This window comes from Balaenoptera physalus, assembly GCF_965194825.1.
Source record: "Balaenoptera physalus genome assembly, chromosome: X".
Classification (NCBI taxonomy): Eukaryota; Metazoa; Chordata; class Mammalia; order Artiodactyla; family Balaenopteridae; genus Balaenoptera; species Balaenoptera physalus.
Genome location: NC_138903.1, coordinates 112,104,722 through 112,122,465, shown reverse-complemented (window position 1 = coordinate 112,122,465; position 17,744 = coordinate 112,104,722).

Sequence of the window (17,744 nt, the reverse complement as noted above, 5' to 3'; positions counted from 1 at the left end):
TCACGTTGGAAAATGTCTATGAGGTGGGATATGTGGGATGCCACTAGGCTGTGTCCGTCTAGGGCAGGGTTTCTAAACTCCGACACTATTGACATTTTGGGTTGATATTTAGCAGTATCCTGAACTCAATCCATTAGATGCCAGTAGCACCACTCACCTCCCCAGTTTTAACAAACAAAAGTATCTCCAGATGTTGCCATGTATCCCTGGAGCACAAAACTACCCCCAGTTGAGAACCACTGGTCTAAGGCTATCTCCTTTCCCCTGGTTCTTCCCCACTGCAATTACCAAAGATATCATTTTAAAAAATTCATCTGAGAGCTTTGTTTCTAAACATCCACAGTTAAAAAGTACAGGCGTTTCTTAGGAAAGGAATAATACACACACCAATGATCCGCAACCTTGTCAGCGTACACACTGGGATCCCTAGGAGATCTTTACAATATACTGTTGTCTGGGTGATACTGCTCCCAGAGATTGTGATGTTCTGAGTGTGATCTGGGGTATCGGGATGTTTAAAAACTCTTCCTGTGATTCTAATGTACTACGAAGTTGGAGAATCACTGTTCTGGAGATTTCCCTCTAAGAAATGGTCGTTAAAAAGCTGGCTATGTTAAGTGCTTGACAATATGCCAGTCAGGAGAAACTGGCTTATGTACTGGACTGTGGACTTTCCCTGGAAGAGAAATGGTAGATATGAACTGAGTAATAGCTAATGTTGGTAACGGATCAGGTTGGGTCATAGGTAGAGACTACATTGGACCACACTATATATTCTGGAAAGCACTCCAGCTTCCTGCCCGCACCTCCCACTTGACACAAGTAAGCACAGAAAAATGCTATTTTAAGCTAGGAAGAGTATTTTTTAATATCAACTTTATTGATGGAGAGACCAATTTTAGGTTAACATTAAGGCAGTCTTGAAGGGAAATAAAGTAGCCAAAGGACAAGCTCCTGTAGAGAAGGCCATGCTGTAGAACAGAAAATGGTAGACTCTGCTTATTCCCAGAGGTGGAAGATAAATGTCTGCCTTAGTCCCAGACACCTGTGCCTGATTTTATGCAGATGAGTGACAGCTGGAAAAGGCATCTCTGTCCTCATCTGGCTACCCCCTTGGGTCATAAGCCAGCAACCAGTGACTGCAGCAGAATTGGGTCCACAGGGAAGTCTGGCTAAGCACCTGATAGGCAGAGAACAGAAAGCCGTGTCGTGCACTTAAAAGAATCAATGTAGATGAACAGTAGACAAAACAATTATTTCACTGTTAACTTAGAGCTGTGCTACGTCCATGCCATAGGCAATTATTTCTGCCCAAAACAGAGAGGTAAGGTAGCTATAGAGTGTCTCCAGCTTCTCTTAACGGCCCATTATGTGTGAATCTGTCAGTCTTTGAATTTTCCAAGTTCATCTTGGATTAATTTATGTTTTCAGCCACGTTTCTTTTGGGAAAAATAATTTAATAATCCCAATCTTTTTCACTTGTCCTAAAAGTACTTACTAGAATTATCAAATCCAAGGGTTGAAAAGGAACCTAATTAGAGGTCTTTGAGGCCAGTGATTCTCAAACTTTAATGTGCATACGAATCACTTGGGTAGTAGTTAAATGCTACTCAAAGTGTAGTCGGTCAGGAGATTAACAACATCAGCATCACTTGGGAACTTGTTAGAAATGCAAAATCAAAGGTCCTCTTCTCCAAACTATTAAATGGAAATCTGCATTTATAACAAGATTCCCCAGGCAATTCTTTATGCACATGAAAGGTTGGGAATCATGTAGCTGGACCAACTTCTTTGAAGATTCAGTGTAGGGTGGGGAATCTCTCCAGGCCTTATATTTTAGTCTGGTGAATAATTGTGTATTCACATTCTCTAGGCTTGTTCGCTTTAGTTCACTTCTCCAAACTATCACTGAGTATCTACTGTGTTCCAAGCACTGGGATTATAGTAGTTAATAAAATATTCTGTGACCTTTAACCTTTGTCTTTCTCTTCTATGCTCAGAATTACTAGAGTTCCCCATTTTTGAACCTCTTCCAAATTCTGCCATATGGGGTGACTAAGGCCCAACCTACAACTGGATTTAAATGAGAGCAAGAGAAATTCCAAGCTGGAGTACAGGCATATTTTCCTAACTGGGTCTTCCTTCTTCTAAACTTGCTCTTTCTAATTGTTTATCCACCCAGCAACCTCGTGATTTTTTGATACCTCTCACCATTCCTTCCTTAATTTCTATGGTCTAATCATAATGGCTTTCTTTAAGTTCCTTGAAAGCATCAAGTTCTATCATACCTAAGTGACTTCACGTATACTTTTCCCGTACTGTGGAATAGTCTTCGCCTCCTGAGCTGGTTAACTTCCATTAATTCTTTAGGACATTATCTTAAGTGGAACTTCTTCAGAGAAGCTGTACCTGACCAGTTCCTCTCAATCTAAATCAACTCTTCTTGTTACCATCCCTCATTCTACCCCTTTATATTTCCTTTGTAACACAACATAAAATTGTGAATATAATTTATAAGTGTATGATTATTTCGGGGATTATTTTTTAATGGTCTCTTCTACCATAACCTAAACTCCATGGGCATAGGAGCTATGTCTGTTTCTTCGCCATGGATGCCTAAGGCTTGGAGTAGCATTTGGTACATTGTGCATGCTCAGTGAATATTTGTTGAATGCAATGTGTACCTTCTCTCCCCAGCCTATCTAATATTACTTCCCCCGGCCATTGTCCTGTTTTATTTTCTTTGTAACAGTTATTGTTAGCTGAAACTCTCTTGTTGATTAATGTATTTATTTATGTTTTACTGTCTGTCTCCTCCAACTAAACTATCAGTTCTGTGAGACTGCAGACTGAAGCTGACTGCCTGGGTTTAAATCTCAGCTTTACTACTTACTGCATTTGTGCTTGTGAGAAAGTCACTCACTTAAGCCAGCTCCCATGCCTCATTGTTAAAATTGTAGTAATAATTGTCCCTATTTCATAAGCCTGCTGTGAGGATTAAATGAAAGATTATATATAAACCACCTATCAGACTGCCCATAGTAGGCATTACATGAGTTGCTAACTGTTGTGATGTTGGTACTTATTATCAGTATTATTCATATCTGTTTTCTTGGCAAATAGATCAGTACCACTAACTTAGTAGGTGTTCCATAAATATATTTTGAATATATTACAGAAAGTGTTATACCTTATTAGCTATGAAAGTAACATTTTATTTGGCTGTTGAGGAACAGTACCAGTTTACCAAGTTTCATAGAAGTTACTTATCTGCCATGACGTACTATGAAATTCCCCATTATGATTATGAGTAGAAGGGAAGTAAATTAGCCGTTGCTGCTGTATTTCTGATATTGGATAAAAGAGTGACACATCTTGGGACTTACCTGGTGGCTCAGTGGTTAAGAATCTGCCTGCCAATGCAGGGGACACAGGTTCGATCCCTGGTCCGGGAAGATCCCACATGCGGCGGAGCAGCTAAGCCCGTGTGTCACAACTACTGAGCCTGCGCTCTAGAGCCCACGAGCCACAACTACTGAGCCTGTGTGCCACAACTACTGAGCCCACGTGCCACAACTACTGAAGCCCGTGCGCAAGAGCCCGTGCTCTGCAACAAGAGAAGCCACCACAATAAGAAGCCCGTGCACCGCAACGAAGAGTAGCCCCTGCTCACTGCAACTAGAGAAAGCTCGCGTGCAACAATGAAGACCCAAAGCAGCCAATAATAAATTTATTAATTAATTTTAAAAAAAGTGACACATCTTAACATCTAGATCCAATTCGAGTCCCTTAATCAGTGTGACTCTTAGATATTCTGCTCTTAGAACAGCTGTTCAATTAAATTCTTCAGTACACATCCCATTCCCACCACCACTTGGCCTATGGTGAATGTAAATTTTAAATTGATTTTAGTGCTACTGTGAAGATAACTTCTGCCTCAGCCAGAAATGTATTCTAAGGGTCGAATTGGATGCTAATTTAAATTCTTTTCCCCCACTTTTCTATAAATGTTGGGACATTCAGACAAGTTTGAGCAGGGAGATTCAAGCATTTAATTCAACCCTTTCTCCACATATATGAAATAGAGAAGCTTAGTGATTTATCATACTCCATATTTTATTGTACTGTCATTTTTTGTATATTTAAGTTTGGTTAATACAATCTTGACAGCAGGGTGGAATGTAATTTAAATTTTAATATTTTCAGCTACAACAATGGCAATGTATTATTTCTGCATATAGAAAGATATCAGTTCTCTGATTGACTGATATAGCAGAGGGGACAAATATATATCCTCAGGTTACTTTTTAAAAGTACAAGTGAAAGATCATCTCTCCATGCCACCGATATCATGACATAATAGATGCTTTGAATTATTCACTAAATTTCTTGGTGCCAAAGATCCCATCAAGTTTTCGAATATATATTTAGATATTTAAAATGGGGCTACAGCACAGGAAATATAGCCAATATTTTATAATAATTTTAAATGGAGTATAATCTATAAAAATATTGAATCACTATGTTATACACCTGAAACTAGTATAATATTGTAAATCAACTATACTTCAATAAAAAAGAGGATTATTTAATTTCCAAAATTGGTCTTTTAACATTTAGAATGCCATTATTAAAAAAAAAAATCACTCACTAATACTTAAGTAGGTTAAATCATGTCTGTCCAAAGGTAAAATTATGAATGTGAAAAGCTTATAAGGCAGATTTTCATACTGTTTCCAGATGCCAGCCTGATAAAGGGGCCCAACTATATTGATCTTGCACTATGAAGATGAAAATTTCAGTAGCATCAATTAGGGTTAAGTAAAAATTAGAGAACCAGAGTCTGCCTGACCTGAAAGCAAATATGTGTGATTTCTAGCCCAAGGTATAGGGAGATAATTGGCCTACTTCCAGGCCTGTGAAGCAGACATTTAGTTATCCAATCCTCATAGCAGGAATGTGCCCTCAGTTTATATTTGATTTGAGTGAAAGAGGGTGTCCTTTTTTCAGGACTCGGCATACATGAGCAGTATTTTAATCAGGTTGGAATAACTACCATGGATCAATGAACCAGGTCCTTGTTGGTCTTAACATTGTCTCCACAATTATGCCTGATGCACAATAGGTATGCAATATATTGTTATTGAACAAATAAACAAATTTATGTTATTTTAAAAATTAAGGGGAGGGTGGAACGAATTGGGAGATTAGGATTGACATAAATATACTACCATGAATACAATAGATAGCTAGTGGGAACCTGCTATAAAGCACAGGGAGCTCAGCTTGTGCTCTGTGATTACCTAGATGGGTGGGATGGGGGTGGGGTGGGAGGGAGGTCCAAGAGGGAGAGGATATATGTATACATATAGCTGATTCACTTCATTGTACAGCAGAAACTAACATAACATTATAAAGCAATTATACTCCAGTTAAAAAAAACCCCACAGAGTTATTACTTGTAACTCAGGTATTTTTTTAGATATTACTTGGAAGTCTGAGACTCTCCCTAGGGGTTAGGATATATTTGGAACAAAGCTTGAAAATCACTGGTGCAGGTCACTATAAAAACTGAGATGTAACAGTTTAGCCACTGGACAGTTCTAGTCTTGCTCAGTTACTCTGAATCTTACAGCATCTTCTTGCTTCTACTGCTTTTTTGCCTCCACTATCCTACTTGGCTTATATTCTATCTCCAGTCTACAATCAAGGGAAAGCTAATGAAGGAGACAAGATAAGGCAAAATGTAGAAAGAAGTGTAGAAGATGAGTCCTCATGAAAAGAAAAATAGTGCAATTCCCTTTTATTTTCTGGCATCTCTTTCCATGGACGAATCTTACTAATAGAAATATTTCTGGAATACAGCAAATCAGATTAGGTAAAAATAAGCGGCACTTATGTTTGAAGAGGGAAAAAAAGGATACTGAGGAACCAACACTAGAATATGGCAAGCACAGCTTCTCATCTACCTGAAATAGCATTTTAGAGAGCTAAGAGAATTAGAATGCATTTTTGAACTTCTTTTCTGAATGTGGATATGAGTCTACTGTCCAGATTGTCAGCATAGCCAGAGGCTAATGTCTGACAGCATTAGACTACAGACCTTCCTCAACAATTTGAATTGAAGCATGTAGCTCTACTTAGGAAAATAGTCTGACATGACAGTTTCCCATGATATAGTTTAAACCCAGGTAACTGGATGCACTATTTAGTTAGGGCTCAGTTTTAGTAGGAGATTTTCCCATCAGGTCAGCCTGAAGCAAAATTGAGAGTAAAGGTAGTTTTTTTCTATGTGATCAACTTCTTTCAATCCCAGGTACATCACTATCCTGTGTCCACAGTCTCTGGCCTGCAACTCCGATTCTGATTACTCTCTCCTTGAGACAATCCTTCAGAATGCTCCACTAAAATTCCATGCCGAACATGTGCTACCTATGCAGGATGGTTTGATATGAACCCTAAATATAGAAAAGTACAGTCAAAAAGTTCAAGGAAAAAATATAGCTGACTCCATTTCCTGCAACCAAAGAAGGGAGAGACTTAATAGAAGAAACGCTCAAAGGTGTAATTATGAACATAAGAAATTATTCAAAGGAAGAAGAAAAGGATAAATAACTGATAATTATTATATGAGTGGCATGAGATATAAGAATAGGAGCAGAAGGACTAAGATTCAGAGTGAATGTGGGCTTACACAAAGGGCTAAGATTCATAAAAGGGCTTTAAAAGGTGTGTTTCCAATAAGAGAGGAGCAAGGAGGGTCTGATGCTTGAAGTTGACAGGAAAAAAAAAAAGTAGAAGTGACTGCTTTGTTCCTATTGTGCTTCTGCCTTCTCTGTCTCTGAGAGTGGGCCTCATACCAGAATGAGTAGTAGGCACAGGTTAAGAGATAATTAAATTTCAGGTGAGTTTAAAGAAAGCACCTGACTGCTTTAAATAATTCCATTAACGTATAAAGAAATGGCATATTATAATGTTCATCTTTTACTAATTGTCTTTGATTAATTTTTTGAGGATAGAGGTGTAAGGCATACAAACAGAACTTTAAGGTTCAAAATTAAATGAAGGTAAATTCTGTACACTAAACACCAGTAGTTTGATATGAAATCTGGGTAAAATCATAGACTAAATAATTAAAAGGGTGATCGATGTGTTCATACCAAAATATTCAGTCACCTTGATGATGAAAATAAATGGATAAATATACCACATTCTTGGACAGGAAGACTCCGTATTGTAAACACGTCAGGTTCCCAGCATTTATAGATTCAATGACATCCCAGTCAAAATACTGACAAACAGATTCTAAAACATATACGTAAGAACAAAAGGCCAAGAATAACCAAGACATTCCTAAAGAAGAAAACCGTGGAAGGGACTTACACCATAAAATATCGAGACATATTCTAAAACATCGTCATAAAAACAAAGTGGTATTTTCTCTGATAGACAAACCAGTTGAACAGAATACATATGATTTAAGATAAAGGTGACACTGCAGATCAGTGGATAAATGAAAGAGCTTTGATTATCCATGTGGTGGGAAAGTATGAAAACCAATACTAACCTCTAGGATTACAGTGTACACACAAATTAAATATGAAAGGCAAAACTAAAAATATTTTGAAGATAAGAGAGGAGAATAATTTGAAGACCTCATTAAAGGAACTTCTTAAGACATAAAAAGCTCAGTCCATAGAGAAAAACACAGATAAATTTGACTACAATAAAATCAAGAGGAACCTCTTTTTTATCAAAATAAAGCACAGATAATGTTAAAAAAAAAAAGAATCTGGGGAGATAAATTTGTAATAGATACAACTAAAAAATGATTGATATCTGGGAGTAGACAGTGAATTCCAAAAATTATTAAGAAAACATATATATAGGAAATTTGGTAAGAGAGTAAATCCTGAGTTCTCATCAGAAGGAGAAAAAATTTTTTCTTTCTTCATTTTATTTTTTTTATATCTATATGAGATGATCAATGTTAACTGAACCCATTGTGGTAAGCATTTTACAATACATGTAAATTAAAGCATCATTCTGTATGCCTTAAACTTATATAGTGATGTATATCGATTATTTCTCAATAAATTGAAAAAAAAAAGACAAGTCCTTCTTAATTGAGTAAAATGCATAGGCATTTCAGAAAAGGAAGCACACACGACCCCTAAACATACGAAAAGACTGTCAACTTCTTTGGTCATCATAAAACTGCAAATTAAACCTGAGATACCATTTCACACCCTCTATATTGTCAACAATTTAAAAGGCAGGCAGTTCTAAGTGTTGACCAGGATAAGGACAATGGAAACACTAATTTACTGCTTGTGGGGTAAAGTGGTAGAGCAAATTTGGAAAACAGTTTTTCATTTCCTAGTAAACTAGTAAAACACACTTGAGACATTTGTTGTTGTTCAGACAAACAAGTGTTCTCCCACAGTCCCCAGATACCTTTCTGTTACATGGTACCATGAAACTAGTTTTGAATAATGGGATGTGAGTAGAAGTGACAGGTCACTTCTGGGTTGAGGCATTTAAAAATATGTATACATTTTCCTATTGCTTGTTGCCTGCTTCAGTGACTGGGAAACTGTGTTGCAGTGGTGACACCACAAAATGGAAGCAATTTTGGTCATTGATTCTATAAATAGAGGAATGTTTCTGACCTGCAGAAAAGTTCTGACTTTGTGAGAGTGAAAAATAAACACTTGAGCCACTAAGATTTTGATCTTTATTACAACAGAATCTAGACTATCCTGACTATCCTATACCCTATGACTCAGAAATTCCACTCTTATATAGATACTCCAGAGAAACTCTTGAACTGTTCACCAGGAAACATGTACAAGAGTACTGCAGAAGAATATTGTATAAGAATAACAACATTGCCCATAATAGAAGGAAACAGAAAATAAATCAGGTATCTATGAGCAGTTGAGTAAGAAACTAGACAGAAATAAAAATAAAGGAATCATTATCTACATGAAAATGCATGAATCTGAAAATGCACAAAGTTTAGGAAACAAAGCAAGACGCAGAAGAATATAAATAGTATGATTCCATTTTTAGAAATTCAGTAACATGCAAAACAGTGTATTATTTAGGGACATATATATAGGTGGTAAACTCTAAAAAAAGAACATATTATTAACACAAATATCAGAATATTGGTTACCATTGCAGTTTAAAGAATAAGATTGGGAATAGTAATATTCATAATAGCCACTAACACTATGTGCCAGGTAGTTGTCCAGATACTTTCTATGTACTAACATTTAGTAGTGAATAAAACCTATGTGGCAAGTGCTATTATTATTATCCCCATTTTGTATGTTTGAAAATGAAGCACAGGACAGATTTGTAATATTCCTGTGTTCATGAAGATAGCCAAGTAGTAGACCTTGGAAATTGAACCCAGGCCGTCTGAGGTATGAGCATTCATTCCTAACTATTTTGCTAAAATAGAAAGGGACACATGGTGCCCTTCTAAAGCATTAATAATATTTTATTTCTTAATCTGGGTATTAGATAAATATACATGTATTTTATCATTATTATTTATAGCGTACAAAGTCATTTTATATAGTATTTTGTACATGTGGTATTTTAGCATCTGTGAAAAATAATAAAAGAGAATAACAAAAATTAATTCCTTTTTAGAGTAACCACAGAAACGGAAGCATGGATTGGAGCTATTAACACAAAAGATATAGGAAACTCTTGGGGAAGCCAAGGGTGGTTGTCAAGAACTCTGTGTGTGTGTGTGTGTGTGTGTGTGTGTGTGTGTGTGTAAATTATTTCAGCCTGGTTTATGGATCAGCCAGGTACAACAGTAGGGGAATGGTTTGAGTGAGAACTTTTGTATCCTCTTACCTCTTCTGTACACTGCCTATCTGTTGCCAAAGAAATTGGCAGTAACAGCCCAGATTCTTCTGGTGCCGATGGATGAATGTCAGGACACTGTAAAGACCTATTCATATTTAAGAAGTTGGTATGGACAAGTGCAGACTTGACCAGCCAGTCTTGGGCATTCATTCCTTCACCCTATTCCCCATCAAACTTCAGAGCTCATGGTTCATAGACTAAGGAAACTGCCACTTTTAGTGCTGCTTCTTCCCAAAACCAGTGTGGTTGTGCAATGAAGTGACTGACAGCAAATAGATATGTTTAATAGTGGTTCTGTGGTACCTAGGGCAGGCACTATCTCTTGGGCCATATCCACTACCATCCAATGCAATAGATGGGATACAAACTGACTTGGAATTTGGCCCTTCCCCAATACATATGACAAGACAGGGTAGATTATATCTCTACGGAACCAGGAACTCAAAGGCCAAAATAACTAGACACCTGAGGAGTAAAAGAACCATAAAAGGAAGACAAATAAGTGAACAAAACATATCACACAAAGAAGAATTATTGGAATAAAGGGACCAAGAGTTTAAAATAAGAATAATAAATTATCCTCAAAGCAATAAAGGATAATGTTAATATTATGAAGCAGAAACATGAAAATCATTCAACAAGTATGTGGAATCAAAATATTAATAGTTAAAAGAAAGAACACAGTAGAAATAAAGGAAAATATAACACTGTAAAAGGAAAACAGGAAATAAATGGAGAAAAAGTTCTACTATAATAGTATTTACAATAAATATAAGTATGCTAAACTTAGAAACTCACCAATGCAAAGACACATTCTTCACCTGATTTTTAAAAAGCCAATAATATATTGTCTACAAGAGACACACATAAAATAATAAAGTTGAAAATAAAATTATGGAAAATACATGCCAAGCAAATAAGAGCTAAAAGAAAGTAAGGTAGTGTATTAATCAGGGTTCTCCAGAGAAAAAGAACCAGTGTGTGTATGTGTGTGTGTGTGTGTGTAAGGGGAGGGTGGGGAGAAGGAGAGAGGGAGAGAAAGAGAGAGAGAGAGAGAGGAAGAAAGAGAAAACAAAACTAAAACTAAAACCTCATCTCATGCTTCTTTGACATATTTCCCAAGGATGAGATTAATCTGGGGCCATGAGCCATGGTTACAAACAGGCCCCCTCCCTTGGGTTACAGTGGTTCAATTCAGGCAAGCAGAATGTTTTCCGACTCCAGTTAACTATTTGTTGTCATGGCATTTTAGCCTCTTTGTCTGCATTCCCTGGGTCTCATTCACTGGATATCAAGAAGTCATCTTTCTTTGCTTGGTGTGATCTAATCATTGTTTCTCCTAGAGCTTGCCTTGAGAAACAATTAGTTATTTTAAATTGTTTTCTTCGAGGCAGTGTCTCATACCTTATCATACCTTATTGTTTTCAAACCTTGACTTCCTCCCTAGAAAGCAAGGAAAGTGAGCCAAGCAGATGTTTTCTTATCAAGAATTCATAACAGCCCTATTTATCCCAAATTAGTATATCTCATTAACTGTCTCAAGGACACAGACTGAATTGTTTCTGAAAAAGAGTCTCAAAAACCTCATCTTTTGGAGAAGAAACATATTGGCAAGCAACTGCTTTCTTTTTTTTTTTTAATTTTATTTATTTATTTATTCTTGGCTGTGTTGGGTCTTCGTTTCTGTGCGAGGGCTTTCTCTAGTTGCGGCAAGCGGGGGCCGCTCTTCATCGCGGTGCGCGGGCCTCTCACTATCGCGGCCTCTCTTGTTGCGGAGCACAGGCTCCAGACGCGCAGGCTCAGTAGTTGTGGCTCACGGGCCCAGTTGCTCCGCGGCATGTGGGATCTTCCCAGACCAGGGCTCGAACCCGTGTCCCCTGCATCAGCAGGTGGACTCCCAACCACTGCACCGCCAGGGAAGCCCCACAACTGCTTTCTTAACTGTCTCCTTTCTCTGTGGAAAATGAACAAAAATAAAATCTGAGTTGTCACTGTCCATTTGAGCACTTGGCTTGGTCTGAATTCCTGCAATTATCAGTAATGTGAGGACTTGTGTAAGCCTGGGCCCAGGTAAGGAGAGTGATAAGTGCAGGGAGGGACACTGTCCTATTCTGTGTCTAACTTTAACACTTAGTAAGTACCTGCCAGTAGTGCCTATGCTAAGTGCTTTATATACATTTTCTTACTTATTAATTACAGCAGCCTCTGATATATATACAGTTATAATCTCGCCTTCACTTTTCATATGAGGAATCTGAAGCATAAGAAGATCAAAAACAGTAAACAAGTGTCATAGCTAGTAAGCCTCAGAGATAGGAGTAGAGATCACTCCTGTGTGACTTCGAGCCCACCCTTTTCCTCTAAATTATGCTGCATGATTGACTAACACACTCCTAGGCACGGAGTGGGCACTGAATAAATGACCCTCAAGTAATGATTACAACTGAGACTGAATGCATTGCTGCTGGGGAAGAATTCTAAGCGAGCAAAGCTCTATTATCCTGCATCTGAATTCATGCCATGTCTCCCACACCTGCCTGAGGGTGCCAAATGGCAGGTGTTATTGTTTTAAGTGAAGGAGAATTAAAATAAATTTTATTTTTGATCTTTTAATGAGAATTTTATGACACTCCTGAGAATACCCAGATTCTTGGGTATTTTCCATCTTCCTAAAATAATGCTTTATTTTCTTCTACATTTCTCTTGTTAGTTGCCCATTGGCTTACCAGATCAAATCTAAACCTCTTGGTCCTATATTTAAGGTGATCGGTAATATGCAAGCACTATCTCTTCTGCTCCAGAACTTCAGCGCTCTCTTACTACAACTATTGCCTCTTCCCTATACACACACTCACACACACAATTCACTTTCCTCGTAGTCTTATGCCATTAACTCTGCTTGGAATGCCTTTCTCTTTCATATTGAATTCTACTTGTAGGTATCAATTTTTTTAAGCCACAACAGTTGGGATGCAATAAAATCCACATTTATTTATTTACATTGTTGAAGTAAAATTAAATCCAGTTTGAGCAACCACTCATCAACCAATGAAAAGTTCAAAGTCAGTCGTCATCTGGGAGTTTTTACGGGAGTGCCTTCTCCCTTACTATGGTTGTAGTAGAGTTTAAGGGGCTTTTGAATATTCCCTAAGAATCGTCATTGCCTGTTGCTTCTCCTTATAGTCACCTGATGCTGCTTCGACTCTGGTTCTCCACTGTCTAGCCTAGGCTCTGGCTCCCTAAAGTATTTCTTTTCTTTTTTTTTTTTTTAATATTTATTTATTTATTTAGGCTGCTCCAGGTCTTAGTTGCGGCACGCGGGATCTTCGCTGCGGCATGCAGACTCTTAGTTACGGCACGTATGCAGGATCTAGTTCTCCGACCAGGGATCAAACCCAGGCCCCCTGCATTGGGAGCGCAGGCTCAGTAGTTGTGGCTCACGGGCCCAGTTGCTCCGCGGCATGTGGGATCCTCCCAGACCAGGGCTCGAACCCATGTCCTCTGCATTGGCAGGCAGATTCTCAACCACTGCGCCACCATAATCTCCTCTTCTTATAAGGACACCAGTCATACTTGGATTAGGGTACATCCTAAAGACCTCATTTTAACTTAATTACCTTTTTAAAGACCTTATCTCCAAGTACAGTCATATGCTGAGGTACTGGCCATTAGGATTTCAGCATATGAATTTTTTTTTTTGCGGGGGGAACACAAGTTAGCCCATAACAGTCAATAACTTGTCATTCCCTCTATGGGTCTTCCTCACCCAAACAAGTTTATCTTCAGGAAGCCAACTTCTCACTTGCTCTAAAATATAAAATCTCATTTATTCCTCCTCTGGAATTAAAGAGACCCTAGCTCTCTAAGACTCTTTTCTTTATTCAGTGGTGATAAAATGCACCAAGAAATTTGCTCATTAAACTATAAAATTAATAAATTATCACACAAAATACTAACCCTTCAGTACCCTGTGCCATGGGACTTTCCTTAACCATCCCAACTCTAAACGAGCTTTCACTTCTCTGAACTTCCATAGCACTGCCACATCCCTACCACACCACCTGGTACTTGAATATATACTATCCCACATTGTGATTTTAGTGCATAAATGTGATATCTCATCAAGCAGACAATGAACTCTTAGACGGTGGAGCTGTCAGATAATTTATACTTTTGATATAAAAGCTGGCCATGCAGTTGACACTCTGGACCCAAATAGCTTAGTGATATTTCATCTTGCAGTCAATGACTCTAATAGCACCTGTTTTCCTCTTAATTTGTATATGGTCTGATGTTCCTACTTTTCCATGGCAAAATGTGAAGACATTGTGTTTTGCTCCTTTTGTCATCATAGAAATGACCCTGAGGTTTTAGTGCTTAAAATGGGCTTCAGAAAGGAGATACCTAGAACACTAACAATGTTTAGTGTTAGTACTTCATATTTTGAACTTAACAAAGATTATTCAAGCAACAAAAATAGCTCCTGTAAATATATTTAAATTCAGACTATTAAATTGCTATATTGCATATTATATCTAAAGCTAAACTTGGAACATCTGGGTTTTTTTTCCCATTTAAGGGTGCATAAGAAAAGGTAAGGCAATCGTCAATCTCAGAGGCTTTATGGCAGTTATTTGTCGCACACCAGAGAGGTTCCAATAAACACGCAAGATAGAAAATGATTTTTTTTATATCCTAGTTAGAAAGAAAACAGGTGCTATTATAGCTATTGACTGCAAGATGCAATATCACTAAGCTAATTGAAACCGGAAATCTTGAGTACCTAGCAAGCTGCTACAAATAGGTCTGCTCTGAGCTACAAACAATTCTGACACATCCAAAGGGATTTGTCTCTAAAGAACCTGAAAATGCAGTGAATGACTTCCTATCCTTACACTGAACGGTGTCCCTGACTCTAGCCATTCAGGTTATCCCCGCCTTACTTCCTCTGGCCTCTGTGCCTACCATGACACGAAAATGGCCTCTTCGTCTTTTCTTCCAACAATCTCTTGCCATAACTTTCTTCAATAGCTAGTGTAGAAGTTACCTTCTTGTATAAATAGTGATAGTAATTAGCATTAACTCTGTGCTAAGTCCTATTCTAAATATTTCCATATATTAGCTCACTTAATCCTTCAATAATCTTATGGCTGTTATTCTTAGTTTTTATGCAGAAGGTAACTAGTCACAGGGAGACTAAGTAAACCCAGGGAGTTTGTCCAAAAACCTCTTGTCTTTAACCAGTATACCATGATGCTATCTATGATGAATTTATTCTGTGCTCTATTCATACTCACATATACATTTTAGATATTTTTAAAGTCTGCTATATTCCAGGCACTATGTTATTTACCCATAAATGTTTTTATCAGTTAGTCTCCAAAACATCTCTGAAATAGGGACAGAGGAATTGGGTACTTGGGTATTTATACTTTGCACAAATATATGAAGATTGTACAGAGTTAAAATTATCAAAACCCCTTAAATTGCTCATAAAGAAAAGTATTCATGGTTTTGTGTGTGTACCACTGTACGATAATTCTTATGCATGCTAATTTGAGAGTCCCTGAGCTAAACTCAGGGAAGGAAACAAAAACAAAAGGAAACATTACATGCTGGTACCAAAAAAATTCAAACCATACTGCCTTTGAAATAGCTACCAAATCCCTAGAAAAGGATAGAAGACGAGTAGAGAATTCTCGAGTGTGGCTGATGATCTGCATATTTTATTTTACACTAGTTTAATATTAGGTCTCCACAACTTTAATATGTATTATCAAATTTGTTTGGTATGAGGATTACACAAGATAGTATAATTGTACCTCGCTTGATTGAGATGTTCAGTTATTAAAGTTAGCTTCTAAATTAAATGCACAAATATAATGTAACTCTACTATAATCTTATTATCCTTATCTTATAGATGAGAAAATTGAGACTCCAAGAGGTTAGGTAACTTGCCCAAGATCACCCAACTTTGAAGTGATGAGAGTTGGTTCCAGCCTGATTCCAAAGCACATTCTATTTCCACTATAACAGGTTTCAAGAGCTCTGGCTCTGAATCTAGACTGCCTGGGTTGAAGTCTAGTGTGTCATTGATTGACTGAGTGTGAGAAAATTAAACTCTGTGCTTCAGTTTCCTCGCCTGTAAAATGTGGATGGTGAAGATAATGGTAATATTATACCTACTTTATAACATTGGGAGGATGAAATGAAAATGAAAGTGTACATAAAACACCTCAAAATGCATGGTATGTGGTAAGTGCTCAACGCCTTCTATTATTAACTATCTAGTTTGTGTCCACATGACCAATTTCAGTGGAGTGGAGTGGAGTGGGGGAGAAAAGTAGAAATTCTATGCTGATTGCACATTATGAACTTTTGCGTCCTTGTGTCACCCGTGACCAGCCTTAGAAACAATAACAGGAAAACACAGCTTTGAGTACAGTGCGGTACTATCTAATAAAGGCCAAACTTGCTGTGTTCCCAGTTAAAGAGACCTGATAGAACGTCTACTTCTGTAACAGCCTCCCCAAGTATGTGAATACAGATGCGCTTGTTATATAAATAGCATACCTAAACACATCAGGCTAGGAAGCAGATGGAGACTGTACATAATTGTGCTAACATTTATGTTGTCAATATACTCTCCTGAGCCATCATTACAAGAATCTTGGGGATCTCGTCCCCCCTCTTTGGAAGGCTGCAGTTCCCATCAACAGTGGCACAAATTACATATTGGCATCAGGAGATGCATAAACTTCAAACAAACTGTCAGAATGAATATGCGTGGGCTGTTGTTTGATAAACAAATGTATTACAAGGAACCCGAAGCAAACCCCCTCCTCCCACCTCCTTGTGGGATAATCAAAACAGTTGTAAATTTTAAACAATGTAGATCATCAAATCATGCATCAGTGAGCCTGATTTTTTTCCCGGGGGTTGCGGATGTAGGGATGATGCCTGGGGAACCTGAGGCCTTGTGGAGGCTGGTTAGTGATAAAATTATGAAGGGAAGATTTTAGATTCTACCTGAAGGAAGTAGAGAATGCAGCGGGAGAACGACCACAGGGGTGTTGAGAATAAGTTTCTGTTTAAAGGGCCAATATGTGTTCCTCTAGAGCAACTTTCCTTAACCAGGCTTGGGTAACAGAATTACTTCAGGAGATGTTACAAAACACCATCACCAAATTTTATCTGAGACCTGCTGAATAAGAATGACTATGGCAAGAATATTTTTATTAAAAAAATTTAAAGCTCTTCAGATGGTTCTTCTCTGCACCCCAGATTAACAACCACTGTTTTATGAACTTCAGGATACATCGGGATTACCAAAGGGACGGAAAATATAGAAATCAAGTCCTTTCCCCACCCTCCGATTCTTGTTTAGTAGATCTCATGGTGGTCACAGGAGTCTGCACAGCCAGGGGCCCATCAGGCTACTAGTTTTGGGGAAGTCATGGATTAGAGCATGATTGTAATGAGGCCTTTGATCCCTAGAAGAGCCTGGTGCATTTCAGAGTTAAATAAAAAGGCATTCAATAAATACCTGTCTTTTACATAACATTGAGCTAGAATTCTCTGCACTTGGGAGTGGGTATGGAAAAGAAGCATAAAACATAGGTCTTGTATAAGAGAATCTTTCTCTGCTCCTGAGAAGATATATTTTGCCTGCAGAGACCAAGAAGATAAACTGTCCTTTTCATAGAGCTGGATTTTGGGTTTGGGGAGGTGGGTGGTGAGCCTGGTGGACCAAGGGATGGAAGCTCAATATGACCCTTTCCACAGCTCCCTTAGCTAATTCTCCTTATGCCAAATACTTCTCCATCTATCTCCTCAATATACAGCTGGCGCT